The sequence below is a fragment of the Stegastes partitus genome, unplaced genomic scaffold (genome assembly GCF_000690725.1).
Source record: "Stegastes partitus isolate 25-593 unplaced genomic scaffold, Stegastes_partitus-1.0.2 Scaffold1490, whole genome shotgun sequence".
NCBI classification, from domain to species: Eukaryota; Metazoa; Chordata; class Actinopteri; family Pomacentridae; genus Stegastes; species Stegastes partitus.
Window position 1 is genome coordinate 1 of NW_007579221.1, and position 27995 is coordinate 27995.

The 27995-nt window shown below is 42.6% G+C and overlaps 1 long non-coding RNA gene across 1 annotated transcript; it reads right to left on the minus strand.

Moving 5' to 3' along the window:
- Nucleotides 1-2291: 2291 nt before the first annotated feature.
- Nucleotides 2292-27349, minus strand: LOC103370852 (uncharacterized). The gene is made up of 3 exons (XR_520909.1): nt 27059-27349; nt 16687-16808; nt 2292-4247 (listed from the first exon to the last, which is right to left on the minus strand). It is a non-coding gene; the product is annotated as an uncharacterized LOC103370852 (long non-coding RNA).
- Nucleotides 27350-27995: the final 646 nt, after the last annotated feature.

Below are 27995 nucleotides of genomic sequence, written 5' to 3' on the forward strand. Positions count from 1 at the left end.
AAAAACACACATGTGGCGTCGCAGTTTAGTTGATCCTCTCTAGGAATCAGTGTTGAAATATTTGTTTTTTTAAGTTCCAAGAAGTCGATCACGGAAACATGCGGCTGATTCTGTGCTGAGATTACACCTTCTGTCGGTGCTGCAAACACTTTTTTTTTTTTTTTTTACTGATGTAGCAGCTACAAGAGGCCGCTTGCACCTTTAAAGTAGCCCAACAGTTTATTCCAATTAACTGAACATTTTCTAGTTTAACTTTAATCCCAGCACTCTTTGTTTCCTGCTTTTGCTGCTCATTAATCCACACTCGAGCCACGCGGCGGCTTCAGTCGAGTGTTTACCCACAAGGCCGAGCCATGAATGGCAGCTACGTCGAATACAGTATTTTTTAAAGATGCGGGGGTGGGAGAGTGTTTGGAGCTTCTCTACCCGGCAACAGGGAACTTAGTCATCTCTGTCGCAGGCCTCCCACGCCCTACCCACGCTGCACTGCTCTCGGTCTCTCTCGGTGGTGGAGGTGCATGGCCGCGGACTTGATACCAAAACTAACTGCATCACTTCATCCAGGCCCACAGATGACAAAAACACACATTTACGGTAAACGAAGAGGGGGGGAAAGCCTTGACGGAACAGGGCTGGCATAGGTGGGTGTGAGTGTGTTTAGTGTGTGTGTTTAGTGTGAGTGTGTGTGTGTGTGAGTCGACCTTCTTCTGACAGTTGATGGAAACTGATACCACTTATCAAACGCTACGAAAAGTGTGTAAAATGAAAGGAGAGGCTGAAAGGGCAAAAGAGTGAGACGGAGAGTGAAAGATGGTGCATTTCAAAGCGTGCTGACCAACTGTGTAGGTCGCTGTGCGGTGACACGAACTGAGGCTGGCATTTATGAAGGTCACGGTCAAGGAAGTGATGGAGAGTTTCTGTCACGCTCACAATTCAGAGATTGATTGTTTCAGGAGGATTTAAGCCCAGACATGAGGTCCCTGCTGACTCCTGTACTGATCAATAAATCAGTTACCATCTTCCATTTTTGAACTGATTTCAGTGATTTCAAGGCCGTCTGGCAGCGAACTGACGTCTTTGTTTCGGACTGAATCAACCACACTGCTGGATCTGACTGTGCAAACAAAAATGACACGTCTGTAACTTCTTCGACTTAAATTACACTTTCCATACTTTCCATGCAGCCACAAAGACCCGAGCACTGGCTTGAAATTCTTCCTCGACTTGTCGCGGGGGACATCCACAGACCCACGCGTTCGCTGACTCAGCACGCCTGTTGTGTACACTAAAAACCCGACTTATTACTGTACGAACACTCACATGCACATCCACTGACCGCACTGCTATCTGCATCACTCTAGCGGTAGATCTTGCATAAATAACACGTGTTTGGACTAAGAACCCTTGAAGCTGAGATGCAGCCACCACCGAGGCTGGTTTGTACCGAACATGTTCATTAGCGAGCAGAGATCACGTCTCCAAGAACAGCACTGGGCGAAGAGTCCGCTTGTTTTTTTTTTCTTCTATGTGGCTGCAACCAGAATTACAGGATTATAGAATGACTTTGACCTAAATGATCCCTTTTATTGTCACAGTTGAAGCCATTATGTTGTTGCACCTGGTGCGCGACGACCAAAAGCGGGACTCCATCTTGAAATATGGCTCCAGCTGTCTAAGCCCATTAATTAAAGCCGTGACAGCGTTCGCTGGCTGCAAATAGAAAATCAAAGAAATGCTCTGGATAGAGCTTCCTCATGGTTCTTCTGGTAGAACAGTATATCAGAAACACAATCACCAACACAGACTGTATATAAAAGATGAAGATGCAGTCGTCCTCGGATGTATTCACACCCTCCCATTAAAGAAGAGGGAAAAAAAGCTGTCAATGAAATAAGCTGAAATTGACAAAAGTAATAATAAATAAAAAATTTAATGAACATCATGACGTTGCTGTTGAATTGTGGTTCAACAGAAATATTTAGGGAAAAAAAAAAAACAAGCCTGATGGGACCCGTGAACTAATATTTAGTTGAACAACCCTTTGAGCCAATCACTGCCATCAGGTGTTTTCTGTAACTCCCAATCAGACGTCTGCACCTGTTGACAGGTGTTCTGATCCACTGCTCATCAGCAAAGTGCTCTAATCTGTCTGGGACGGTTTTTTAAAATTCTTCTTTTCAACCACAATTTAAAATCAACATCTTATTTCACTAAATTACAATCCAGCACATTTTTATTTATTATTACTTTTTTCAGTTTCTAGTTATTTCAGTGACTGTTGTGAATTTTGCCTTTTCTTTAATACAAGGGGATGAATACATTTGAGGACGACTGCATCTCCAGGTCTGGAAAGTGAAACTAAGGCACACACGCCTTAAGCCTGCACTCTTTCTAACGGCCAGCAGGGGGCGACTATTGTGGCTGCAAAAAATGGCAGATTGTGTAGAAGTTTATGAGAAAATGAGCCGACTTCTCCTTTGATCCATAATCTCAGTAAACCTTTTTTTAAATGAGTTTCTGGTCTAAATTGCTGCTTTAAAGTCTCCTTTAATCCAGCTTGATGTTCAGTTTGTAAATTTAGAAGGAGCGTAGACGGCAAAGCTTTAGGACGGAGCTGCCTTGTGTTTGTCACTGTAGTTTCAAAAGACAAAAAGGTGCTGATGGCAACATTCCAACCTGAGGCTTGAAAACAGGAAAACAAATGGGTGGCGTCATGGTGGCTATGTGCATGTTTTAGGTACAGTCTATGGGTGAGGCCTGGTTCAAGCAGTTTTCACTATGTGTGCATGTACAGCTTTATGTCACTGAAAGCCGACCTTTTTCAGGAAACTCCTCATGCAGAGTTAACATGTTTCTAAAACATCAACACCGACGCTCGCTGTCTAACTGGGTTTAATCAGCCGCTGCATGTTCTTCCCTGATTTCTATGACTCTATAACTAAGCAACCACAAAGTAAGCACAGATGGATTTTACAAACTCGTACAAGAAAGACGGAGATTATGGCAATTTTAAAACACTTGTTTCTGATTTAACACGCTGCTTTACAATGAAATTGGACGTCACCTTAGAGACAAACACGGCCCATATAGTCGTATTTTCTGTTCTGGAAGGATAAACACATAAACAGCGAGTCTGTATGTCAAATATTTCTGCCGCTTCGTTCACGAAAGGGTTAAAAATCTCGATGCGTCAGCGGACGTCTGGCATATTATTGCAAAACTACACAGCAGCACTGAATCCGTGAAGAAGTACAGTCATCACTTATGGCTTGCCCACTCACAAAGAGACTCTCTGTTGATTCAAAAGGTGAATGTGGAGCATGTGTGTTATTGATAGTTGTGTCTCTTGTGTACGCCGATAGAACAAAGCCTACAGATCTTATATAATGTGCGTCTGTGAAACTCCTGCTAACGTCACCGGCAGACTCTGCAAACAGGTCGATCAAAGTGACTGAAGCGCTCCAGAGCCGGAGCCCTTTCATCACCTCATCCCATGTGAGGACAGCTGCTGTGATATCGCCGGGAGACGCAACGCCGCCACTTTCGCTTTAGCCCTTCAGAGGTGCGGTCAGTGCGTCACTCTGTGATTACACGGCTAAGTTGGGACCTGCAGGTTACATGCCAAGTGCCAAATTTAGCCAATATTTTGCCGCAACCTGACCGGCTGCCAGCAAAACTGAAAACAGTCGTCCCTCACGGCGCTGCTCGCCGTCTCTGTGATTATCCACCATCAGATTTTACATTACATTTCCTATTTTTAGCCCAGCGCTGCACAAGGCGAACCTGAGCTTTGCATGCCGAGCTATTTATTGCTGTAGGAAAATCTCTCCTCGTGATCTTCACACAAATAAGAGGATTCAACAACCGCTTTTTGAAGCCTGAACAGAAGCAGAACTAAAACATGCCATGCAGCGCCTGGCAGACAGAAATCCCCTCAAACTTCTAAATATATTTCCAACCTGTCGCTTCATTCCTTGCTGCTTTTTATCCTTCTGTTTTCTTTACAAATCCACCACTGTGTTATCTTCTCTTTAAATGTTTTGATTTGTCTTACTGAACCTCCTCAAGCAGAAACGATGAAGCAACTCCCCTCGACCGGCTCACACAACTAAATGGGAAATAACAGGATCTCCTAGAGGTGCAGTCCAAGTCAATGCTGAAAAAAAAACAACTAATGTCCAGCTTGTTGTCACTTACCAGTGTGTCTCTCTTCATCCTCCTCTTCATCAGAAAGTCTTCAGTGAAAACTGAGAAAGGCAAATAGAAAGAGAGAGAGAGAGAGAGAGAGTGAAGGGAAGAGGAAAAAGAAGAGAGAAGGAATGTTTTAATCACTCTGAAGGAAGCCAGTTATCTTCCCACTCACTGTGCTGAGGATCCTGCTCTAACAGACACACACACACAAACACACACACACCAACACACACAAACACACACTGAGACACCTCCAAAGGTCAAGATGAATCACGAGGAGAGAGAAAAGAAGACACAGAGAGGGGTGACAGGGATTGAGAGAGATGACAGTAAGACAGAAAATAAAGGCTCCAGAATAAGAGAGAGGAATGAATAGAATGCAGAGAGAGAGAGAGAGAGAGAGAGAGAGGAGGTGACGGAGGGAGGGAGCGCTCACAGAGACTGGAGAGAGACAGAATGAAATGCTAGGCTTGGCTGAGTCATCTCTAACAACCACTTCCTCCAAAAAAGCTCTACTAAAAGCTCTACTAATGACTAGCCAACTTCTGATGCAAGCGCACACACACACACACTCACACACTCACACACACACACAAGAATCTCCCACTTGAGCTGCAGCTTTTTCTTCCTCCTTCAGCTTCAAAGTGCTAAAACTCGCGCTTGCAGGTCCGTCTCAGCGAGGACCGATTTGAATGAAAGGCATTTCGGTCGACTCTGGCACGGATCTGTAAAAAGCCGTTTGAGGGTTCAGACTTAGTCGGGCCCTCGGTTAGCATAAGGGGCTAAAAGTGTCTTATTATGCGACCCGAGGAGCCTCACAAAGATAGAAATACAAGCTCGTATTTAGGGGAAAGCCTGAGAGTGCGACTCATGACCCCCGCTGACGGTGTCATGAGAAAAAGCCCAATCTGCTGCCGGATTCAGCTTTTCCCAGAATTCCCAGAGGTATTGACTTCTTAGGTTTTTTTGCATCGAGGGCGGCTCTGCTTTACATCCGTACACCATGCTGCTAAAATCACGCTGAGGGTCTTCCTTAAAGGAACAGTTCAACATTTTGAAGAAAGAAAAAAAGTTTATTTCATGTTAAAGATCCTCCTCTGCAAAAATCTAGCTTTTACCTTGTTAACTTGGTTATATGTTGGATTATTTCTACATATTAGAAGATGATTAATGAGCAAAATAATGAATATTTCCACGTTGAAGCACGGATTTAAACTTCCGAGGCAACAAACCTAAAGAATCTAATCCTGTTAGCTTTCAGAACAGGGCTTTCCATATCATTGCTCTTCTTCAGAAGTGGCCAAATTACTCCATTATTACAGCTCTTGCCACTGTGTAGAGTAGTGTTACAGTGTTTGAGCAGACTCGTAGGTGAGCTGGTGTGCTCGAGCTGCAGCAAATGGGAAAGGATGTGTTTAGAGAGAGGCTGGGAATCAATAAATCTGTACATTCTAGAGGAAGGAAGACTACAGAGATGCATCTAAGATATTTATTTTAAGTTATTTTTTTGGCTTTTTGCCTTTATTTGATAGAACAATTGAGAGAGAGGCAGGAAAGTGGGGGAGAAGAATGGGGGAAGGAGCTGCAGGAAAGGGCCATGAGCGGGAGTCATGACTCATGACCACTGCGTCTGGGACTACAGGCCCTGAATGTGGGACGCCAGCTCAACCAGGTGAGCTATATCTGAGATATTATGAGGCAGAAAGGGATTATACTCTTCTAAAACGTCTAAATATGTGACGTTAATACTCACAGATGAGCTTTTTGAGTTAATTCATTGCCCAGGGAGTGATTTTAAAGTCAGCTGATAACTTTTTAGAGAAGAAGTTGACTTCACAAGCAACAAAATCTTTCCTGAGCTACACTGCTTTACTGTACAACTCTTCACTAGGTGGAGAGTTAAGACATGCTTGGTGTAACTTCTGGAAGCAGGCATATCCGCTAAACCTCATTAATTAACACGCTGCAGCTTACATGCACGTCTACCCACACATATAAAAATATTAAGGAGTTGTTCGTCTTTAAAAAAAAAAAAATCAATTATCCGCTGACTCTATTTTGAGCAGCGTTTGGTGCAAGTTTCACTTTTGCTTTTGGCAACTGCAATGAAGCTTTTAATCTCAATGTGACTTCAAGACTTCAGGATGCTGCTGTTTGCCAAGAAATAGTTCCGCCGCACATGGAACCTCTTAAAAACACAAATCGTTTTGCATTAGTCAAACCAACGCATAAAACTGGCCCATTATTAAATGTGTTTGTAATCACACTTTTTCTTAACTTCTCCCCCGCTTTATGCTAAGCTAACGTAACCACATCCCGACTCCAGCCCCATATTTATCCCACACGCATATCAATCCTCACATCTCCCTCTTGGAAAGAAAAGCAAACAGGCACGTTTCCCAAAAGAAAAAAGAACAACAGCTATTTGTTCAAGAGCAGTTTAACAAGCTGAGGCCTTGTCGCCGCACATCTGGGCGCCGCCTGACGCATCTGATCTGAGGCAGAGTTCTGTGATTTAGGAGGGTTTTACGGGTGCGGCATCAGTGTCAAACCCATGTGGGATGGCGCGAGTGAAGGTCGGTTGGTTGGTGGAGCTCAATGAAGAGATCAAAACCGGAAACAAGGCTGCTGGTGAAAGTGCAGCTTCTCGCTCTCTTCTGCACTTTGCACTGACATTAATAACCCCCGGGGTTATTTTGACACAAATGAATTCCCACCCCATCCAGCTGAAGCTCTTATCCGGAGGAAGTCATGGGAACTCATAAATACACACATCCTCCCTTGCAGTTCCCACACTTTTCCCAGCACACACACACACACACACACATATACACAAACCCTTATACAGCCACGGACACAAACACATGATGGACGTGATGCAAATTCTGTTCAGTCATACTGGCACTAACGAAAATGGGGAACAGACACAGATCACTGCAGCAGATGCGACTGCAGCTCAGCCCGGTTAATTACAGATACAGCTGGAGAACAGGATATGACAGTTCTGCATGTTACTTCTGCAATGCATGCTCAAATATCAGCGTCAAGCACTGGTAGAAGACCATCATCTCTCTGCCACGCTGCAGCTTCCTTCAAAAAGGACAAAGCTCCGCTCAAATGTTCTGTTTGTTGGAAAACGACGGCAGAGAGTTGCGTTATCTCAGGATTAGAAGAAAACAACAACAACAACATTGAAACTGATGAGCTACATGCTGCTCTGACTGCTGCTTCATTTGCAAATTACACACACAGAAACACAAGCAGTCGTGTGTCGAGCGCTGTGGTGTTTTGACCTAAATGTCAATTTCAGCTAGTTGGTATGCTCACACTGACAATGCTGCTTTCTAACATGTGCGAGTGCGGATATTTGTTAATGAGAGAGCTAAGCTTTGCAGGTACTTGGCCAGAAATCCACTTACAAGACAAAAAAATGTAAGGAAAGACAAAAATGTCATTAAAATACCTTGGAAATCCATTGAGTAGTCGATGAAAAATCTCAGTCTGGACCAAAGTGGGCCAACTGAGAGACCACCATCCCAAAAACCAAGCTATCACATTAATTAAAGATATCTAAATTACATTACCAAATGTCACTTAATTTGAAAAAGACACTAGAATTACCACTACTACCATTTTATGCATCCACAAGCCACTGAAGTCAGTTTTTATCCATGGCGGTCCAGATTTGACCTTTGACCTTTTGGATATAAAACCATTACGTCATCATTTTATTCCATGACACGTTTCTATTTAATTTTGTCGCATTCAACGCACTAAATATGATGAAAAACGTGTTTTTGAGTTCCCATTGACGACCAAAATCTAATCCGTTGTGTCCATGTGAGTATTTCTGGCAAATTTAAAGAAACTTTCCCGACATTTGGCAGATATTGGAAAAACAGAAGAACAAACCAAAAACCTACTGAGTCCAGCAGCAGCTTTTGCTTTTATTGCTTGGTATCATAATTGCTCAGACTCCTAAAACAAAAAGCCATGGACCAACAGCTACAGTATTCCTATAATGCAATGAATGATGACATTTTATATAAAAACCACTGCTAATTTGATCATTATGAACAACCTATAGTGAGGTAATGGCTTAAATTATGCTCGCTCGAGGGAAAAATCCACACGACACCGTGCATTTTCCATTTCAGGAGGCGAAAACTAAGAAATAACTGAGACGTCGGTGTGAGCAGCTGCGACAGATAAGCATGCAAAGAAAACTTGCCTCCACAGAAAGCGAAACCTTATGTGCTTAATTATGAAAGTTCTTTAATCGATAAGATGCCACAGTGCTACTCACACAGTGTGACAGGCGATAAGGGCAAATGAGATCAAAGGAATCCATCAAAAATAGCAAGAGAGGCGTTAACGAAACAGACAAAATCTTATGCCCAGCTGCACTGAAACTCACTGATGCTGGGTCAAACGAATTGTCCAAACCGAGTCATGTGGCTTTGAAAACTATTTTTAGCTTAATTTCAGCCCGTTTATTTCATGCACCTTGTAGCTGAGAGAAGAGAGAAAGTGCAGTCTTTGAGAAATGCTGGCTCAGCAAAGTGCTCGTTGTGGGAGGATTGTGGGAGATTGAGTCTACAGATGAGTCAAGGAGAGCCATTACGCAGAACAGCAGAATGAATAGCACGGCTTTCTATCTTTAGTGTCCGTGTGGGAATCAAACCAACACTTGCACAGTTGCTGCAACGGGATCCGCGCCGGCGTTGCACAACGGTGTTTTGAAAACACACTGGCTGTGCTCGTAATGACACACTGCAGTGACATTTAAAAGTATTTTCAAACTGCTGGTATTGTAGAAAACATGTGTACGAAGGCGCCTCTGGATGTAAGTGTTACACAACAGTCGAAGCCATTAATGGATTTTTCTTTAAATGCAATGATTCAGTAAAGTGATATTTTTGGTGACGTGGTTTCTAAATGACCGCAGCTACAGGGAAAAAAAATCCCAAAACCAAGCAACAGAATATTGTTTTTGCACATTTTGAGTCATGCATTCCTCAGCCAAAGGCAGTAGCATACTTCAGACCCAGCAGTGAATAAAGCCAATGTCATAAAATCATGTCTGGCTTTCGTGATCGGTTAAAGTGATGGTCCAAAACTCACGTGAGACGCTTAAAAACAACCAAGAATTCAGCTGTTCTCGGAGTCTGAATCAACAAGTAAAGGCACAGAGCAGGATTTTCCTCCTTCAAATGCCTCGTAATTACTTTTTCTACCACATCATCACTAATGCTGGTTAGTAGTCCGTCACCGTCTGCAAAAACCCTGCCGTCTAGCTCTGAATGTTCCTTTGTGCCTGAAACACACACAGACGCCTTATTTTATTACAGAGATATATCGTGTTGGCATTATAACCTCCCAAATGCATGAAAAATGAAACTACAGCGCCAAACTGACGTGCTGTAAAATGTTAAATGTACTCAGATAATATAAGTTGTCAACCCCAGAACACACATGTACTGAAACAAAGACGAAGAAACTGGTGTTGAGAAAGAAAAGCTGTGTCTGCTTTCTGAGCAGGTCTTTTATTAACATGTGCGGGACGGTTTTGAGGGTCTGTGGTGGACAGTTTTCTCTTCCGTTTGCTGCTGAGGCAGGAAATAGAATCAAGATAAAGCACAAATATCATACTAAGGGGTTTTTTTTTTAATAGATGTGTATCTATTTTTTTATATATATATTTCATGTTGTAATATATTGCACAAAAAACAGATTCGATTAGATTCAGCTTAATTGTCATTGCACAGTGCAAGTATTAACAGAATGAAATGCAGTTTAGCATCGAACCAGAAGTGCCAAAGAAGTGCAGTAAAGTGTGTTATATGCAGTACAGATATACACAGTATGTTAAAGTACAAAGAGTATGATCGTGTATAAATAGAACAGCTGTAGCTAACAATGGATAAATGTGCATATGAACTATTACACCTGGCCAGGTTGCAAACTGCAGATCAGAACATGGAGGACCGGGTTAGGGGACGGTTGGGGAGAGGGTTTGATGAGGTTGAGGTCAGAGGTCAGATCCAGATGGAGTCCCTCCAGTTCTTAAAGAGCTGGAGGAATCTCTTCTTCAGAAATGTGTTCTTAAGTGTTTCGGTACCTCATCTGTCTTGTGTTGTAAATCCACAAGTTTGTCCATCAACTCACGTGTAAATTTTTTCCTCCATTTTCTCCTTGAGGGCCTCCTTTAGGATGCTTCTAGCTTCCAGCTGGCAGGACTTTTCATGGGGCCACCTTTGGTTCTCCAGCTCCTCGTGTACCTGGACTACTGCTGCCTTCATGCTCTATGTCATTTGTAGAGCCAGGAGACATCTTTGGTTTTCTTACTGTTCTTGCACATGGTCAAGTGCAGCCTTCAGCATGGCGGTTTCCTTTGCCTGTTGCACCAGGCAGATCTCGGCCTCCTTTGTCTTGTTCAAGTCACACTTCTACTGCACATGCGCAGACTTTTACTACACCGTCTATGCATCACACCATCACTGGCCAGATGTTTCCTGGTTTGGCTGGTACGAAGCAAAAATTAGTCTTTTTGTTGGGAAGCAGCAGGACGTGTGTCATTCCGAAATCAGCTTTTGTTGTCATTGTAAACTCTGCATACAATGAAATTAGGAATGCTGCTCCTCTTGGTGCATTCAACATAAACAACATGCACAAAGCTGCCTGCACAGATACAGTAACAGGAATGGATGGCACAGGTTCCGCTGTTCACACTGTTGTCTACGATCGGCAGCAACATGAAACGTGGTTCTGCACGACAGTAAATAACATCACTGATAGATATTACACATGCATAAATAAAGTGTTACCATCTTTGCCATTCAGGAGTTCTGCCAGGGATTGGTATTGAAGATGCTAAAAGGTGCGAATCACTCCCTAAAAGGTATCTAGCAAATCAGGCATACTCATTTAAAAGGCTTATGTTAGAGCAGATAAACTGTTTTTTTACTCTTTTGTCCAATGAAAGTCTTTACCTATAGTATATCATAGTATGGTTTAGTACAGTATAGCTGCTAGTGTGTGACTGGGCTGCTAATCGCTATACATTTAACTATCTGAGATGGAATATGACTACTACTTCTTCTTGTAACAGCACTACAGTGACAGTCAGGAGTCTTGTGCATTATGATTTTTGATCGCCACACTTAGAAAACTTACAGTGCATCAGGTTAGTAGTCTTTTTTTTCCTGGTCTTGATAAGAGGGGACTGGAAATTCAGAATCCCAACAGCGCCAATGACAGCGATCGACTGTAAACACGAATGTCAGCGCAGCTCGATCGATTTTCCCCCCATCTTTAGCTTCCAGCACTTTATCCGCCACAAAATACAGAAGTAGCTGTGCTACATGAAAAGCACGCCGTCCTATTTCAGCAGAACATTTCCGTCCTGTCGTCTCTCCATCAGAACCTTTCCATCCCCTCAAACCAACACCCCCCCTCGTCCTCCTCTCTCTCCTCCAAACTATGAATTTGCCATGACTGGTAGCTGCTTCTGCTCTGTTGACGTAAGTGGAACAGTTTGTCTGGTGATGTTTAGCCATGGAAACACTGCTGGGTAGATGGACTCAGTGATTTTATTAGAGGGGGAATCAACCAGCACCCACACAATTACTCCATCTCTCCTGAATCAATATACAGTCAATACTAGAATGACATTGGCTTGCTTTGATGTAGATCATCAAATTTCCAGCTTGCAGATAACTCCCTTTTGAGTCAGCTGCTTGCCTGACTCAGACAAAATGCAATATGTCATGTGAAAATTGGACCAAACCTACATTTCGAAAGAACAACGGTCATCGCTCAGCAACTCTGAGGTGAGGAATGTAAACAGGAAATTTACTTAGCAACTCAAACCAGACTCTAAACTGACCGCCAAGACAGCTCTAAAAAAAAAAAGCTCCTCGGGTTTACACTCCATTTTTGGTGTTATTTGGTTTAATTCGCTCAACTCCCTGTTTCACCTCCCCCCACCTCCCTTATCCCCTCAGGTCTCACCCCCCCTCAGGCCTCTTCCAGTCCGGGACAGTGCGGCTGGTCGGTCGGGGTCATTAGTCAGAGGCACTGGAGGATCTGACTCACCTCCTCGTGAGTCTAAACACCATTAGTTTCCAGGTGGCGCACTGAGATGCTATTGTGCTTCTGATTAGCCGGCTCAGACGCATGGACTGATGTGGGAGTTGGAGGTGGGGGAGTGAGGGAGGAGGCGTTCCCTCCATGTGGAGTTCCCAACGTCTGCATGGCATGAGTCAGCGAGGAGGTAATGGGTGTACGGCTACAGTTGTGTGTGTGTGGTCGGCGGGTTGAGTGGCAGAAGGAGAGGATGCTGGTGTGTTCTCATGATGATTAATGTCTGCATGGGACCACCAGGGTGAGGTCTTTGTCTGTCCTGTGGGTCTATTAATTCTCACATGTCTCAGAAGGCCGGTGGATTAACCGCAGAGGTCACTTTTCCCAATCAAAAAATAAATCAGGGAAATAATCTGCAGATAGAAAGGCAGCATTAGTGTAAATATGTGTTGTTATGGAGAGAGTTTTATACGGTGTTGGGATTGTATTAGGAGAGAAAAATGGGATTGGAAATTGTTGAGTCAGTTGGATAAAGTGACTCTCCTCCTGTGATTTTAAATTAAAACAAGTTTTGTTCGATATCTGATCCTCATTTGCTGCAGCCAACGATCTATAAGCACGACAAGAGCATCAGCGGAGCAAACAGCAACAACGGTTTCATCGACATGCGACACCAAAGCCTGCACACTTTCTGTTCGCTTTCATCTCAGCGAGCGCAGCCATCCAGACGACACCGGAGGAGGCGTCTGGGTTTCTGATTGGAAACAAATGAAAGTTTCCAGGTCGCTCCGCGTCTCACTTTCTCTCCAAAATCAAACTTTCAGTCAGGCGGCGTCTCGCAATAACAGTGCAGCCAAAAGCAAAACAACAACAACAAACGGGCTCTGCTGCAGTGTGGGACGCTGGATGGAAACAGCATTTTACCGAGACAGTCATCTTTCTAACCGGCATTTATTTTAAAAGATTAAATGTGTAAGTCCGCTTTGTGCTGCTTAAACAGCTCTGACGCATCAGGGCATCTACAGGGGGCCTCTGGGGGTGTCTTTGGTGTCCGGCACCAAGAAGTTGAATCCTTTGGGTGAGTTTTAAGGTGAGGCCTAGATGAGATGGAGGGAGTAGGAGGTCTGATCAGTGCTTTGGGCCTCTTTTCAGGCTTTCTTGGGCAGGTTAATGCCAGGACCCAAGTTTTCTCAGCAGAACATTGATTTTTAATGTTGTTTCAGTAGTTTTAATGCTGCAGCTGACTGCTATATGCCACGCAAAATTATCTAACAATGGAGAAAAAAGAATAAAAAAGAAGCTGTATGTGGATCTAAGGAGGCTCTTTTAATCCAGAGGCTCAGTAGAGGACTACAAGTAACTAAACCATGAGGTCCTACAAGAAGGGCCGGAGCGGCGTCTGCTTTCTGAGGAGGTCCGTCAACATCTGCTGGAGCGTTCTGAGGGTGTTTTACGAGGCTGTGGTGGCCAGCGGTGGCTGATTCACAAGACCTGCAACACTACGGGGGTGGAGCTGGACTCTCTGGCAGCAGCAGAGGAAGACACTGATGTCGTCACGTTTTGGTTCATGACAAAGAACAAACCAATGGCGTTCCCATCAGTGTGTGTCTACTGGGTATACTTGTGCAGTCACTAACTTTACATTTTAGATTTTTACTTCACCGATTTTTTAAAGCCACATTATATTGACCATCATTTACTGTTGACAAGCAGTTAAAGGGGAAAACTTGTAAGGGGGTGAATGGTGTCTACAAAGAGGGTTGGCATGCTAATACTCTGGTTAAAATGATAAATGATTGCGTCAGAATGTGTCGCTGTGAGCACATTAGCCGGCTGACATTTAAACTCTTGGTATTGATTTTCTGTGAAGGAATCCATTTCTAACTAGTGACTGGAAACTGCAGCATCCGCGCTACATGAAGGAGGAACAGTTTAAATTTACATTACGAGCCAGCAGGAGGTGAGAGTTTGCCTCCCACACAGATTTTAGGCGGAATATTCCTTTACATGATGCACATTAGGAGCCTGAAGAGACGACTGACAATCTGTGCAGCTGCTGGAAAACTTCAGCTCGATCAATACTCACTACAAAACACTCACACACATTAGAATAATGCCACAGCTGCCTTCACTGACCTGATCCACTGTGTGAACCAAACCCTGGCTGCTTCTCACTGCTCTCCTCCATTGTTGTCTTAAAGTATGCCAATCAATAGCCCCCCACTGACTCCCGCCAACCAATCAATAGCTTTCCTTCCCTGGAGGGGGCGGAGTTTCAACTGTTCACACTCTAGAAATGACAGAGGTTCAAAGAATCCAGTAACTTGGTGCTGGAGGGCAAGAAACACACAGAGCCTGCAGTCTGACACAGAGGAGCTCAGCAGAGGAGGATGATGAAGGAAACACTGCCCTCTTCTGGCAACAAGCAGGAACTACAATGAGGACGAGGGTTACTTTCCTTTATGGTCTTGTGAGAATTTCATCAGCATTTAACTTTATAATTGTCGGTAAGATGCTCAGAATGAAAGCTTGTCTTGTCTCTGACTCATGTTTTCTGTCTGACTTTGTGCTACAAGCTGCCAAATCGAGGCAAAAAAGAAAGTTAAGGGATGTCTGATAGAACGATTTCTGCAACCTCTCTGCTCCTGCTGCATCCTGCCTCCAAGAACCGTTTTTTTTAGTATTGTTAATGAAATTAATGAAATGAAATGAAATGAAATGAAAAATACTTTATTTATCCCAGAAGGGAAATTCAATAAATTTGTGTTAATTCATTATTATGAAACTCTTGCTGTCGTCCAAAAAGATGAAAGAAAACAGCTACAGAGCCACAGTCCTGGACTCATAATAGGTATATTTATATATAAACCTGCTCTAATAATCAAACACACATCAACTCTGCAACATGTCCGTGTGTATACAGTCATGTTCACTACATACACATGAACACATGCATTGGTTTAGCTGTTTAACCTGAATCTAAAAGACTAACCAGCCCTCAATTCATGACATAACTGTTGCACTGCTTCGTCTTATTTAACTTGTTTAATCTTCTGCGTGTTCCCTTTTGAATAATTCATTAAATTCATACGTGAATGCTTGACTTTCTGGTCACACAGTCGAGCACGAAACAGTAAAATCCAGCAATTCAAAGACATGAAAGAAAGTAAACAGAGATAAAATCTAAACGCTGAAGGCTGACTTTGAAAGAGCAACTTTAGCTACTTCCAAACTCAGACAGCAGATGGAGGCAGAGAGGTCCTGTAGGAGTTTAAATGCTGCAACTGGTCATTATTTTCAGTCTTAAGTTTAACTATTTAGCTTTTTCTTTCCTTTGCAATGAATTGTGTTGTTTCTAAAATGCCGGAAAGCTATGGAGTAGTGACGGTGCCAAATTACAAAAATAAATCAATGAAAGAATAAAAAAATAAAAGTGGAAATAAAAAGAAGAATAAATAAAATAAAAAATAAATAATGTGGCAATATAAAGCAATATTAATCAAAAATGAATCCATAAAGAAAAGGCTAATAAAAGTAGAAATATAAAGACAAATAAATAAAATAATTTTTTAAATTATTTTTTTCATTATTTTTTTATTTTTTTATAATGTTTAAAGGTGCAATGACATTCCTGCTGTGCACATTTTTCTGCGCATATTTCCTTTGCTTTTGAAGTGACATTTAGAAAAAGTGCTTTAAAAGCAAAATAAAATAAAATAAATAAATAAAAATGACAAAAATAATTGTAAAAAAAAAAAATAATGTAAAAAATTTAAAATAATTTCATATATAACTCAAATAATAAGAAAAATAAAATGTAAAAATTAAAAAAATAAAATAAAAATCACTACTCCAAAGAAAACAGCTCAAAGTCACATTTTGATATCATTTGTTTGCACAACAGCCAAGAAAAGAAAGCTATTCAGTCTTCTGTCAAGTTGGCTCTCAATTAGAAGACCCATTACAAGACAGAACACATCCCAGGGACCCCCTCATGTATGTCCCTTGTGATGATTTTGTTGAAGCCCTTCCTATAGTCTTAGTTATGTGACAGAACAACACAAGAGAAATGCTTCAGAAAGACACTGAACACGTATTGAAAACATCTGCATCATTTCAACACAGATAGTAGACGTGAGGCAAACACACAGGTCATCCTCCGCTTTGGACTAAGCCCTGTTCTTCTTGCTGAGAATGACTCACAGATATGTGGTTGGGAAAAGGAAGCAACATCTGTGTGGTGAGTGCAACAAGAACTGGACATTTCCAATGAATTCACGGCCAAAAGAATTAAATCGTCAGTTCTCCGTCCCATGACAAGTGGCAGTCCCAGACACCAATGTGACAGTGATATACTCATTAAACAGTCATTAAAGAAGGCAAGATGTGATTCATTTTTCATAATCTCACCTGGTGTTTGGTTTGGGTCCAAAACCTCTGAGCTGAGGAAACATGTCCGCAGTCCCTTTGTTTGTGTGATTTAGATGCTTTGTGTCGAGGTGCCTCCTCCGTTCGGCCTCGTTGGCGAGAAACTGCAAACACATGAGATGTTTCAGTCTCCAGCTCATTTCAAAAATGCCATTCTGGAAATAATCCTCACTGTATCCCCTCACTTTTTAATTTTGTTTATCGTTTAGGTGCACTTTATTTGTTGTAATAGCTCATCATTTTAAAAAAAAATCTGTCATTAGTTAGATGTTAGTTTCAGTTAGCGATTTAAAATGAAAACAGCCTCCTATTCATTTATGACATGTTTTGTAAAAAAAAACAAAAAAAAAAAACAACATACTGTTAATATGTCATGATAATTTAAATGATTTTATTCACGGACCCCCTGACAGCGTGCCGTGGACTCCTGGAGGTCCACAGACCTTCATTTGAGAGAATAGAATAGGAGGTTATCAGCATTTTGCATTGAAAATTTGAACAATTTCAACAATACCTACTCATTTATTTTATACTAAAGCCAGTTCTTCACCATTACAGACTCACTTGTGCTGCTGACACATTGACATTGACATGTTTCAGGCTTTAAGCAGCTTGCTGGAGATTCTGCTTTGCAAAATCATGAAGCTATTTTAACATCATAACATTTACCTCTTGTCTTTTTTTAATACAAAAAGACAGAGAACTTTGCTGCAGCAGCAAACTGCACGGTGCAGATGGATATTCAGCCAATAATAAGTGTGACTCCTGTCGTTTTCCACTAGGGGGCGGTATAAGCCTGTATGCAGCGCAGGTGGCGACAGTGGCTCCACCTCCATTCACAAAGCGCAATGTGGTGACTAAAGCCTGTGCAAAATCAGAAGCTGAGATTATATTGGACTGTTATTTTTACTGTTCGGCTTCTCAGATCTGAAACACGACCGTTTACTGCTTCTGTTGGCCACTTCTATGACAAACAGATATGCATAAAATCAGCCCTGGTCCTCAGAGTGAATGATAGAAGTTGCAGCATGTGCAGCTGGTGTGATACTTCAAGATGCATGAAACAGACACGTCTGTCCCTTTCATTTCACTGTGCTGCAGCTTTGATCTTTTGTTTCACTCAGAAGAAGCTGCTGCAGCAACAGTTCATTGAAAAAAAAAAAAAACAAGAAAAAAGAAGCAAATGTATAAATACATGTGAGGCAGGCAAGTGAAGCATTTTGCATGAAAAGATAAGCAATTGCCGTGTGAAAACTGTTTTTTTCTTCTTTTCTTTTTTGAAGTTTCAGGCTCCGCAACCACCACTTCCTCTGCTGTGAAGCCACTGGGTGCAGGTCTTTACTGGAAACCAGTAGCTCTGACTAAAAACACCACAGTAGTAATGTATGGTGCAGTTGTGGCAGCCGTTAGATACCAATAAGCTGCACAGTGCAAGACAGTTAACCCCTTCGGTGGCGTCTGCACAAGACCTGGTGACACATCCTGCGTCTTCCCATCTGCAGCGTGTGGCAGCACCTTACTGGAAACGAGTAAGTTCAACTGTAATCCAGCGGTCAACAGCACCTGCCCACAACAGACTCGCTATGGGTGTGAGCGAACTATTATTACTGCAGTCGGTTCACGACGAGAATGTGTTTCAAAGTTCACATGCTGATATCAGACACAGGACTGCTTCCTGTGAAGATATGACAATGAATTCGGTTACCACTGCTAGAGACACTGCAGTTTCTCTGACTAGGTTGAAGCTGTGCAGCCTTCATTACTAGCTCTTGTCACCAAAGACTTGTCACCATCAAACCATAAAAGACAACCATGCACACATCCAACTGCAGAAAGTCCTGTCTTCATAAAGGAATGTAAAATTCTTGCCTGTTGCTGTTCCTCGTGATCTCAGGTGCAGCTTTGACAGCATGCACCCAAAAAACTTCAATGCAACAAAGACAGACTTCTATAGCATCTGATCTGGCAGCACTAAGAAATGAAGGATGACACGAGCACATGAACACACAAAAAAACCCTCCAGGTCAGTCACTGACAAAATCTCGAGCAGATTTCTTGAGCAGCCGAACCTCAAAGTTTCTGCGATATCTTTCTGAGAAACAGACAGGAATGAAAACACAACCTTCCTCCCCTCTTCTTGGTAGAGATACAGCAACACACACACACACACACACACACACCAGCAATAAGACGGCAAGTTCTGCAAGTTATTACCTGATTAAAAGAGAGACGATAAGACAAGAATGCTGTTGATGAGAGTTGATGAGATTGACTTACTTTCACTTCAACCTACAAAACAAAAGGATAAAAGGTTACAGCTGGCCACAGGAGCAACAGGTATGCACACACACTGCACCCACTCACTCATACAGTGTGCAGCCTCACACGAGCCTCAACACTTTCACACACAAATCAGTGAACACAGACAAATGCTCTTCCAAACGCTACCATGCAACACCTTCCTTTGATCAACTGTTTTGTCATGTGCAACTAATTTTCCGCCTTTAATCCTCTGCTACTTGTTTCGACCCATCAGGCGGAGGTCAGTCCAAAAAGGAGCAACACAGCGAGTATGAAGCTGCAACTAGAGCTGCTGCTTTTAGTTCCTGAAAAGCTGAGATGTTGGAGATAAGAGACTCTTTGCCCTACCAGGGAATTATGTCAAAATCGACACCGGAGAGGCGACAGAAGAGGAAGTGCTACTGTCCTTGTGCTGAGTGTGCTCGTAATAAGAGGCCCTGTGATGACACAAACTGTACAATAAGTCTGTTTTACTGTTTGCTTTATAACGTAGACTCCAATAAAGTGTCAGGAATCCTGTCTGTCTTTATCTTAGCAGAGGTTGCACCATTCTCGCTGCAGATTTAAGGGAGTCCCATGAAGGATCTGACAGCTTTTAGCGCTTATAATCTACAATCCTGGTGTTCAGTAGCTTAAAATCCAGCTGCTTCGTGCCAAACGTTACAGTGCATGTCCACAAAACCTCACAAAAAAGTAGGAAGGACCTTAATGTGACGGGTGACGAGTACATCTTAGAGAAAGATTAGAATTTACAGCTCTCTTCAGTTTTGACAGCAGAACACATCAAAAGCCCCAAAATGAGCTTTGAGTCGAGTGTTCTGACTTCTCTTGTGTTGCGATTTCTACTTTTTAAGGTGGAACAGCTTCCCACTAAAGTACAGACGTATCTGCCATTTTCGGAAATGCATCTATTCTTCACCTTCTAATTCAGAGTTCAGTGAGTACGTCGCTCGTGTCTGAGACAGGAAGGGGTGGTAAACCGTTCACACCAAAGTTCACAAGTATGGCTACAAGCGCCTCCAAAGCAGCGACACTCTGGAGCGTCTGCTGCTTACCTGGAAACCTCACACTCACTTCATATTGGCTGTAGCGTGATAGCTGCTCCCCCCTTGTTGCATCCCTGAGCAGCTGCATCCTTCTTCTTCCTTTTGTGGGATTTTTAGTTTTGTATGTAAATTTCTGTGTGCAAACCTCTGCTGCTGATTGATGTCTGCTTCACCCGACCTGCTGCTCCATCGACTTTAGTTAAACCAGCACCAAACTGCCTCCAATCTAGACATGTTAATTATAACTACATATGTGTTTAAAAGCTTGTGAAGCTCACTCACGTCTTGCTTTCTTTAAAAACTGGCTTTAAGATGCTAGTTTGGTAGCAGGAAGGCCAGATTGGTGGTCTTAAATTTGCAGTTAAATAAAATTAGATACAGGTGCTTGTCCGTCGTACTTTTTGTTCAGGGTAGAGTATGGGCAAGGTTCGATTTTGGGGCTTTTATTTTGTCAAAAGAGAATAGGTAAGTGCAACTTCTGGTTGAAGTCATATCAGTTTTGTTTGTTTGAGAAGCATCCTCCACCCTCAGCTCCTCCTTTTGCTTCTTTTGTGTTTGAATTGTGTTAATTTCCCACCTTTTATTTAAAAAAAACTATATAAACAGCTGATTTTAGTTACTTCTTTCTCCAATTGAGCTGGTTTGTAGTAAAGTGGGGGCTCGTCCGGGATACTTTTCCCCCCCAAGCTCAAAGCTGGTTAATGAGCCTTTATGCTAAGCTAGGCTATAAATCTTTATGCTAAGCTAGGCTAATTGCCTCCTGACTTCACACTTAACACAGATATGTGGCTGCTATATACGAATCAAACTCTCACCAGACAAGCAAATGAACATGTTTCCAAAAATTGTCAAAACCGTCACGAGGCCCTAAAACTCTCCACCGAAACTACTACAGCCGGAAACGAAACACAAAAACCGCCACTGCAAAATAGCGTCGAGAACAGCCTCTTTGCATCTGTGGTTCTAAAAAGGTTACACAACACGAAAGGTGGAACGAGGTACTACTCCAAACTGAAGTGAGAAGGTGTAAAACTGGAACCGCAGCTGCAAGCTTACCAATTGACAAAGATATTTACAGAACGCAGGCTTACAGAAGACCTGACCAAACGTTTTGCAAATGTTATTTTTCAAACAGTGAAAATCTACACGCGGCGCTTGATGCTGCACTGCTCGTATTAAAACTGAAGCTCCAACTCATTTCTAGTCTTGAGTACTGAGATGGCATCACTCAAGCTGAATTGGAGCTGATCACAAATGGAGCAGCGAGATGACTCGAGTGAAATTTCAGTGTGTGTGATGGAAAAGCTGCCTACTCATTTGTTTTCGTCGGTGCATGAATACACAAAAAATTTACTTTCATTTGAATGAGCCATCTGTGGTTTGCATCTCTCTCTCTCGCTGCAGACAGAAGAGCAGAAGTAGCCGAAGGTTCAGGAAGGTGAAGCTAACCAGTCACAGCCACAGTCGAAGTCTTGTAACGTCTTCTGCAATGGACTGAGCTGCAGCTTTCCTCAAAAGGTTTTGTTCTTTCTTGTGTCCTCCAAAGGTTCTTAGTTACCTGATCAATATTCACAATGCATGAAAGTGGACACAGGGCCAACTGCGGAGCGATTTTAGCATCTTCCAGCTAATTTTACTTTGGTTTTCTGACCCCTACCTTCACGGTTTAGTTTCAATAACAACAACTATATACCATCTGCCATTGAGGTTGAAAGATGTGCAAAATTTTAAAAAATCATATTGCATTTATTTGGAATATGTGATGATGTACCGCCAAGCATGCGTCTTGGGAATATGGTTTGCATCCCATTAGCATCTCTGCAAAACCACAAAGCTTCACTTAAAAATGGTATTTTGTGACACATTATGAATTCAACTGCAGCTCCTACGGTTTGGATTTTGCACCTGGCTTTGGTGCGGTTTCGATAATTATTCAATTAACTGCTCAGTTTGCCGTTTATCAGCCGTGCGTATGAGCAGTCGACCTAAATTCAGATGACTGGCGACGCTGATGCGTGAATAAGCAACTGTTTAAACTGTTAAAAAACTTGCTGCATCAACTTAAGAAGCCTTTTTCTGATGCACTCAAGTCATAAATTCGCAACCTAAAAAAAGCACAATAAGGTCTTGAAGTGGTACTTTCTCAGACATTTGAGTGGCTCTTAGTCATAATAGGAGAACACTCGGCTCCAGAGGCAGAACATCTGGTTTGTTTCGACTCTCGTTTTCTGCACTTGAGCGCTTGAACGCTCTCATTTCCTTCATTTTATATCAACAGTCTGCTGGACTCTTTAGCTTCTGAGTTTCCCCAGACCTCCCCGGCTGTGATATCACGGACCAGAGGTGTGTCTGTGCAGCACTAACTCGGGTTAAATCAGTCTGTCTGGCCTCCAGCATGCTTCTCCTTCCACTGCAGCTCATCCTTCAGAGTCCTTCTCCGGACGATACATTAATCTCACTCGATGCCTGAATCTCACCTTGCTGATAGATGAACTTGACATGACCTGCAAAGCTGCTTCTTCTCACCTTTCTCTACTTCCGCCTGCGTTTCCATAGCGACCCCTCGTATGTACATTTCCCCTAATTTGTCTATATGGAGGAACAGCACACAGAGCAACCTGTAATCAGTCGGTTCCTGCTTTGACTTCATTTCCATGCTCACCGACTCACAACACGACGGCCGAACATCACAGGAGAGGCTTTATTTACCGTCATCATGGCTACGGCGGCCAAAGTAAACCAACTCCTCAAAGGGTTTATAGCTTCACACTGCAGAAACGTTGACATCTGACACAATAAAATATCAACTCTCGCTCCTTTAGTGTGATCTGACGTGCAGATCAAGCCGGTCTTTATGCTTCTATAATGTCCTGAGAGGAGGCCTGATGGGAAAAGCAAATGCAAACACCTGCAGGTTGTATGATGGGCTGTAAAGGAGGTTTAGGGCTTTCACTGGAACACTGACTTCTAGCGAATGAGGACAAAAGGCCTTTTACATGGAAAACACCTGGGCAGGCAGCGGGAACAGCACAGGTACATAATGCATTTAATTATGGCTGCATTGTGTTTGCAGGCTCGCTGTCACCTGGACATCTGAACAGAACAAAATGGTTGTTATGTTGTTGGGAGTGATGGGTGATGAGTGATCTGACAACTTTTTGGTGAAGGAAACAAGCTTTTAAAACACACAGTTACAGATTAAACAACTGCTTTCTAACTGTTTTGCCGTCGAGCTCACATTGAAGATGCCTGCGAGTTGTTAGAACTTCCACCAAATGGCGATTTTCCCTCTAAACTAGTCACATGGTTTCATTTGAGTAAATGTTCAAATGAGCCAATACATCGGCAAAAATGAGGGATTTCAGAAAAAGTCTGTGTCCATTTATCGTCTCATTACCCCTCAGATTAATCTGCTGTTCCTGTAAATAAAACTGAAGTATACAAACTACCACAGTAACAAGCTCCTGAAACACTGATGCTTCACTATTAATGATGGTATATATAACCATGTGTCAGTCAGAGGGATCAAAAACTTTAAATCATACAGTACTATACTTACAATGGAGTATTTTTACAGCGTTGTTCTGCTACTTTTACTGAACTAAAGGCTCTGAATACTTCTTCCTCTTCTGGTCTTTAGTAACACTGATGCTTTTCCTACGATGACGAATCAAAACGTCTGAACTCCTACACACTGCTGAGGGTCTAATGAGGTAACGTGAGTGGAAACACCTGTGCAGGTGGAACAATTAATGTGATGTACATGTGATGGTCAGTCTGTTGGCCTGGATGTGTCCGCTGTCTGGATTTTAAACATGATTTTAGTGTTGGAGTAACACTGCGCTCTAGCAGCGTCTCTGAAGTTCAACAGAAGAGAAGACGGCATGATTTTAGCTTCATCTCCTAAAGGTTTCGTGTTAATTTGAGGCTGATATTATTTCAGTTTTTACCCGAACAAGTCACAGTTGTGGGACGTATCAGCAGAGCTTGAGCACGTCCTTCCAGTCTACCTGCGTTTTACATGTAATCTGTCACCTTGACAGAAATGCACGATACAAAATCAGCTTCACACAAAGTGCACAAAGCCTGTGTTTTGTTACTTCCTCCTGCCAAGCGTCCAATTTAGCTGCTGGGGATGCAAAATGGTGCAAAGTGACAGGAGGAAGTTTGCTGAGGTCACCAAGCAACACAATGAGTCTTTATAACGCACACACAAACAAACGCAGGGATCAACACAACACATGGCCTGAAGGAACAGGCTTCTTCAAATAAAGGCTGCGTTAATAAACTATGCAAACACAATCCCTCCCATTGTCTCTCTCCGTCACACACTCTTGCTCACTGTTCAGTGAAGTTCAGTTTCTCTTCCTCTCTTCTCTCCTTCAAACACACTCACTCAATATTCAGCTCATATCCGGGTTGGCAGCTCTATACGTCTCAGACTCCAGCCACATGAATGAAGGAAACAGGGACAGGGAAACCCCATGCCAATCATTACGAAACTCACACACACTCTACACCACCAGGCAGAGTTAACCTCCGACTCTTTCGTCCTACTGAGTCCAAATAGCGGAGAAATGATGGATGACAACGGCCAGAAGAAAATATGAAAGTAGAGCGATGTAACGTCGCGCTGTTGCTTTAAATCTTTAAGAGAGAAAACCAAAATGTTTCTTAGAAACAGAAAATAACAGGAAAGTTGTTCAGCACAAGCCAAAGAATTTGAAATATTCCCTCCAGCGTGATGATGAGTTCAAGCACTGCTGGAGATATTTAAACAAAGTCAGAGCAAAGCAGAACGGAGAATAAAAATCGGTGGAAATTCAGCAAACGACTCACGAAAATTTAAATCAGGCTGCAACTGTGGTGCCCCCTTCAGGGCGGAGGAAATAAGTTATGTTAAGAGAAACTAAACATGCAAAATAAGCAAAGAATTCAAAAAGAAGTTTGACAAAAGCTCCAATTACGAGGTGTTTTCTGACGTTCAATCTGATAAATAAGTGAACTCTGTATGTCAGAGCCTCATGACCTTCATGAGCACATTTGTTTCATCATCCGCTAACGAAGGCTGTAAGACGCTGTGGGAGGCTCCACAGAAAGTCCTCATGCCACGCTACGAATTTTTACGCTTCAAACTGGACTCCTTGTCAAACTGCAATCTTGTGGAGACACTGAGATCCAAGACGGTCACACGGCTCCGACATTCACACAATTTATTTGTTAATTCATTTTTCTTTTTTTGCACTACAGGACTCTATCACTTATTCAAGTATTCAGTGCAGCTCAATAAACTTTCACGCTTTAATTGCTGAGTTTTATTAGGACAACTGCGGCTTAATCATAAGACCAAAGTCAAAGCCAAAGGGTAAAGTGATTCAGACTAATGTGACATAAATCGTACCCAATTTCAGTTTCTTCTGCACTTTAGAAACAGAAATTGATGAAACAACCTCTGCTAAAAGTACATGTAGCCTGACTCACCACATGTAGACTTCAAGTATAAATCTACCATTTACTCAACATATTTTATGTAGCTTTCTTCTCCCTTTCTGATATTTGCACGTAACCATTTTGAAAATCCCCTTAGGATTAGTTAGCTACCCACAGATTTGGATCGTGCAGTAATGTAGGCCTGCGTCTTTCAATGGATTATCCATGTAAATGACGGCGCTCGCTTCCCTGCATGCAAAACAATTCCCTCATCTCTACATTGCAGGGACACCATCACAGCATCCAGGGCTGGTTGTGACTGGTTCAAAGAAATACAAACAATGCAAAGCTTATTATTTGAACCTACAGCACAGCGACATAAAGGTGTGGCCAGACCATTCTCCAACGACCACAGCGCTGTGGTTATAGGTCCGGCTATATGTGGCAACACCCACCCTGCAGTTGAGCAACTTCAACATAATGTTTGACAATGACAGCGTGGATAAAAAGGCCTCAAAGGGTTCAGAAAATTAAAATATCTGATGAAATTACAACTTGACAAACTCTAAATTTCTATAGAAGATCACGTGATGCAGTCAGAAGTGTGAGAACAGCGACTACCCTGACCCGGAGACAAAATAGTCTGATTAGATAATAAGTGTTTGTTCTTTTTTTGCATGAAAACAACTAAAACTGAAAAGGCAAAATAATAATATTTGCCAATTCTTTCTGTTTAAACTTTCAGTGACCCATCTAGTTTCTCCTAATTAGTCTGATATCTGAATTTATATCATGTAATAGTTTGGGATCATTTGTAAGAAAAGCACAATGAGTTTGAGGTATGAAGGTTCACTGCTGAGGCATGTGCTCGTTAGGGAACCTTAAACCGTTTCCGACAGCACTTGAACGCAGCATCTTCCAATGACTTCCCTGGTTGCAGCTGCAACAATTCAAGTTCATGAACAGCTTGAGAGACGCCTACTGCTTTCTGCTGTAGACTTTTTTCCAGGAGGTGACGCTCGCCAACCAAACTTCACACGCTGATAAGGTCGGACCATAAAAAAAAAAGAAAAAGATCAGTGACAAGTCACAGGAACATTCTTTGGCTGCTCGTGACAGTAATAAGAGCAGCGCTGCAGAGTGCGGAGTTTTGCGCACAGTCTGCAGCCAAGTGACAGAAAACCGTTTTAGGTCAAGTCATTCAATAACTTGAACAAAAAAAGAAAAAAAAAAACACAAAAGGAAGAGGAAGACCGGGTTACTATCTGTGTTTGACACCGCACACTTCCTTTTATCTGTGCGCAAACCGCCCATTACGCATCAGTGAGCGCTGCACGGCCCCCAGTCTGCTCTGAACTTCTTAAAAAAGCTGTTAACATCTCTGCCCCGTTTCATTCTGAGCAATAAAAGTATTGAAATTCCGCTGTGCTGCAAATGAACGCAGAGTTTCATCATTACACACAAGCTGCTTCCTCATTTTGGGGCTTTGAAGGGAGCACAGCTGTGAACTTCTCTGGAGGTTTTTTTTTTTTTTTTTTTTTACGCGTGTAACTCACGAAATAAAATGACAGACTTACCCCACATGACTGGCCGCCAAACTCTGCACGTCTTTTCTGTTTAAACTCAGCCAACATTTGCGAGGTGCGCTTTGAGTTTGCACCAGTGTGACCTGACACACACACACACACACACACATTTGTCTTTCACTTTCAAACTTTTTGCAGCGCGGAGTTAAGAAAAAATAAAATCATCCAGCAAACCATGTGCGCGCTTTTCTGTCTCTCTGTCTCTATTTCTGTCTCCTCTCACAAACTTTGTCAAACTGCTGCACCACACTCGCTCCCTGCAGCTCCCACCATTCATACTGACCGAGGCGGCTGTCAGACTTGCAGTGTAATGCATATTCGTATTTTTTTGGTCACACCCACCTGCTGTCAGTCCTCCCCTCCGTGCTCTAGCAGAAGGGGAAGCCTCCTCATGAATGGAGTCTGACTGGGCATCAGTGTTAACCCAGACGCATGGAGACATTCTGTTCCCAAACACATTTAACAATGGTTTTGAAGGTGCAAACACACCTCTCACTGACCTTTATGAACAATGGCCTGCAGGTGAACACACTGTGGCACCACGGAATACACACATACCTGCAACCACGGTGTAGGAAGTGTGTAAAACTACAATGAAATAAGCAGAAATGAACACGTTTGTGGTGAGAAGTTGCCCAGTTTGATGCTTTTACTGCAGTGGCCTCATTGTTTCCAACCTTCTGGGAGTCCAAGCAGCCTAATAAAGTCCGAGGCTCATTTCCATACTGCATTTCCATTGTGGTGTGCATAAAAAAAAAGAGGAGGACACACAGGGACGCGTTTTAAAACACGATTCAGCGTTTAGTTTATTCACACAGCTGCAACAAAATTTCAGAGAGTTTGTAACTCTGCACGGCTGTGCTCAGGCACAATAGTTGACTAACATGCTCACAATGGCATGTTAGCATACTGATTTTAAGCAGCTATG